This window comes from Lygodium microphyllum, unplaced genomic scaffold, assembly GCF_053477565.2.
Source record: "Lygodium microphyllum isolate KBCC unplaced genomic scaffold, Lygodium_microphyllum_v1.1.10 scaffold_69, whole genome shotgun sequence".
In the NCBI taxonomy this organism is placed as follows: Eukaryota; Viridiplantae; Streptophyta; class Polypodiopsida; order Schizaeales; family Lygodiaceae; genus Lygodium; species Lygodium microphyllum.
This window is the reverse complement of record NW_028229552.1, coordinates 57,328-60,770: the sequence shown is the minus strand read 5'-3', so window position 1 is coordinate 60,770 and position 3,443 is coordinate 57,328. Positions and strand designations below refer to the sequence as shown.

General features: G+C 42.8%; 1 pseudogene across 1 annotated transcript; it reads left to right on the top strand.

The window, feature by feature from the left end:
• The first annotated feature begins 211 nt into the window (after positions 1–211).
• Positions 212–2,987, top strand: LOC148008724 (uncharacterized; annotated as a pseudogene). Its single transcript, XR_015689968.1, has 4 exons — positions 212–489; positions 586–926; positions 1,420–1,704; positions 2,158–2,987. The product of XR_015689968.1 is annotated as an uncharacterized LOC148008724 (transcript).
• Positions 2,988–3,443: the final 456 nt, after the last annotated feature.

Sequence of the window (3,443 nt, the reverse complement as noted above, 5' to 3'; positions counted from 1 at the left end):
AATCCGAGGGCTGATCAGAACAGCTTGCTTGCAAAACAAGGGGACTATACGAACCGCGGTTTTGGAAAACAGCTAGAGAGCGTCGCAGCGTCGGAAGTCCTTCCGTAGGAAAAGGGTTTCGTCGTGGGCCCTCGAGGGCGTTGAATGTGGAAATTTTAGATAAGGGCCTCGTCAATTCCGCGCTTTAACGAACTGGAGAATGACTAGTATTTAGAAAACAATAATGTCGTGTGCCGCTTCCAGAGACGGTTCAGTGTCTTAACGAGTTTTGCTGCTTGTTTCCGCATGTGACACAACCACAGTGGCATCCATATCCATTATTAGCCCTCTTGGTTCTTCGGCGGCATCTATATATACACACCCCCTGCCTGTGCAAGACCACGACACCTGTCAGTTGTATGTTTTTCATGCACTAGTATTGAACCAGCTAGTAGATCGAAGTCGCAGGCAAAGCTTGTGAAGCCCCCCATTAGTGTAATTCAGTGCATAGTACGTAATATAATTGGTACTTAGTACATTGTCCGATTGCATGCTTTGGTGGTCAATCGACAGCTTATATGCCCGATGATTGCGCTGTGCATGCAGGGACGTCAGTGATCAGCGCCGGCGGAGGAGGAGGTATTAGAATTAGCATCCGAGCAGACGCTGTAGCTGGTGGGTATTGAAAATGCCGGTGTATCAGACACCCGTGCATGTGATTGGGGGCAGCGGTGGGTCGTCGTTTCGTTATGAGCAGAGCGGGAACGGGAAGATCTTGAGGAAGATCGGAGTGTGGGCGGGCGCGACGACGCTGCGAGGCATCCGGATCTGGATGACGGGCTCCGACAGCCCAGCCACGTTCGGCCAAACCAAGAGCTCCTACCAGGAGTACGAGTTCAAGGATGGCGAGCGCATCAGCCGTTTGTCTTTGTGGGGCAACGGTAGAGGTAAGCATGTGCAATGCCTGATCGACGATGCTGGTATAACTAGATATGATAGCACTAGGAACCATCGTCGTCGTCGCACTAGTCGTGCTGTGACAGTTGTTGTCACAGTCGTATTCGGTTGTTGTGACAACTACTAAGGCATCGCGTAAGTCTCGTCTATGTGGGATTGACTACTTTATTTTAAGGCGCTGAACTGATGCATAAGCCTTTAATGTATAGTTCATTCTGCGTTAGGATTAGGACCGCATTATTCGGCTTCCTATTTAAGAGCAATATATCGTTATTCTCGAAACTACCTTTCTCACTTGGGCATGCATTTATTTACATGTACACGTACACACACACACATATATATATATATAGTACGTGCATCTACATATGTCTCAGAACTACATATAGCTATGCATTCATCCATGTGCGTATGCATGCATGTTTATGTTTGCGTTATATATTTTGTTTCTACATCATAATAACAATTGTGTAACTTTTTCAGGAACACGTTGTGGAGGCATTAGATTCTCTACCACGACAGGAGGCACATTTTTCCATCACATGACATCTTGGAGCTTAAAGCAGGAATACCCCATCGATGTGGCATCTGGGCTTTGTGTGGGTATCATGGGAAGAGATGGATCGGATATTGATTGCTTGGGGTTCTATTTTTTAAAGTCCATAGCCTATGCTCGCATGATCAATGTAAGCTACCCTACTTTGGAGTTGGAAAACGCTTCAATTGTTCCCGTCACACTTGATTCATACAATGACTCCAACAATGCAGGTAGGTACTTGACATAATTGAGCAAATTAAATTGTACACGGTTTGTGGTTGAATGTTGTTGAAGGGGAAAACTATGGGGGTCGGGGGGTATATACAGTGACTTGAATAATGCAGCTGCAAACTAGTTGACCAAGCACCGTTAAGGATGCTCATGGTGATGACTCTGTGCTGAATATCCTTGCAACTCTTGAGGCAGGTTATCAGTGAGGGGGGACTAGACTCTATGAATATGGGAGTAAAGGACGTCCGCTGCACCACCTATTCTAATTTGTATATAATAAATAGTTGAGTGTGCGTAGGGCACTCTTTAGTTACCTACCCTTTTGTAGGGAGTTGCACTAAAAATAATGGGCTTAGAGGCTTAGGTTTGTAGTAAAAATATGGGCTTAGAGGCTTAGATTTTCTCCATTTATCTCTAACATTATATCATTGTTTATTTGTGCATCATGACAGGCTCCATTTCCAAAGATTGGTCATTCTCTGGAAATTGAGAAGTGAAGGTATCATCATCATGGACACTCACTTCGGGGATAGAGCTACATGCCAATGTGAGTGTTAAAGCAGGGATCCCCAATGTTATAGAAGTGCAAGCAGAGTGTGGATGGAAAGTGAATGTTGAAGGAAGCTACTCAAGCAGCACTGAGGAGACTCGCACCCTTAGCTGGGACCAATCCGGCACCCTAGCACCAGGGCAATGGATCTCCCTCCAAGCTACCACCCGAAGAGGAAATATCACAATACCCTACCAAGGGACCATGGAGATTACCCTCCAATCTGGTGAAGTGTTTCAATATCCAATCTCCTCGATGTATTCTGGCGTAGATTATAGCAGTGTCGAAATAACCAACACTGGAAGTAAACTATCACATCATGTCAATGATGTCAAGAAGCTAGTCACTACCAAGGATGATCATGATGTAACTGAAGAAGCTACCAAGGAGGGGCATGGCGTAACTGAACAAGAACCTGATACAGAAGTCCAAGAGTGCAAACTCATCTATACTTAGCAATCGATCAATGATATATATATTGCGCAGCTCCTCTCAATTTTTTCCAAGTGATCTTAGGTTTTGGTTGCCGCAGAAATAATTGGGGCCTCTTTATTGGAGTGAAAGGAGATTTAAGTTTTGGTTTTTCTTTGATGTTTGCAATGTAGATACCTACAATTGCATGTACGTTGGGTTAAATAAGTTCACATATGATTGTGGACCGTCTTCCATTATGTAAAGGTGGCTTGTTAGTAGCCTATCTCTTATTAAATAATACATTTGAGGTTCATCTAATTTGTAGCATGTAAAGAGTTCTTTTGTAGTGTATGGTGATATAGCTTAGTAACACATGTCAAGTTACTAACAGCCAAGCCATGTGCAAGTCTCTTGACTTGCATGTGCTCTAATCATAGATGAAGGAGATTCATTCTCGCATAGGCCCAAGATTTTGTGTATAAACACAATATTAGTAAGTTTGGAAGTCTCCCGATTCTTATTTTTTGAATACTAAAAAGATGACACTTGGATAACATATCCATAAGTTTCTTAAAACCATATGATGTGACCTATAATCGGAAAGCTCTTGAAAAATGTAATCTATTAAGCTATAGAGAATTGGATTTGGAGTTATAGTGTTCAAGTTATAAAAAATCCAAAGATTTGACCACGTGTCCTAAACTTATGGGAAATTCCCATATATCCCCAATATGGTGTTTATATAGTTAATGCATATTTTTCTGACTTTAAAAT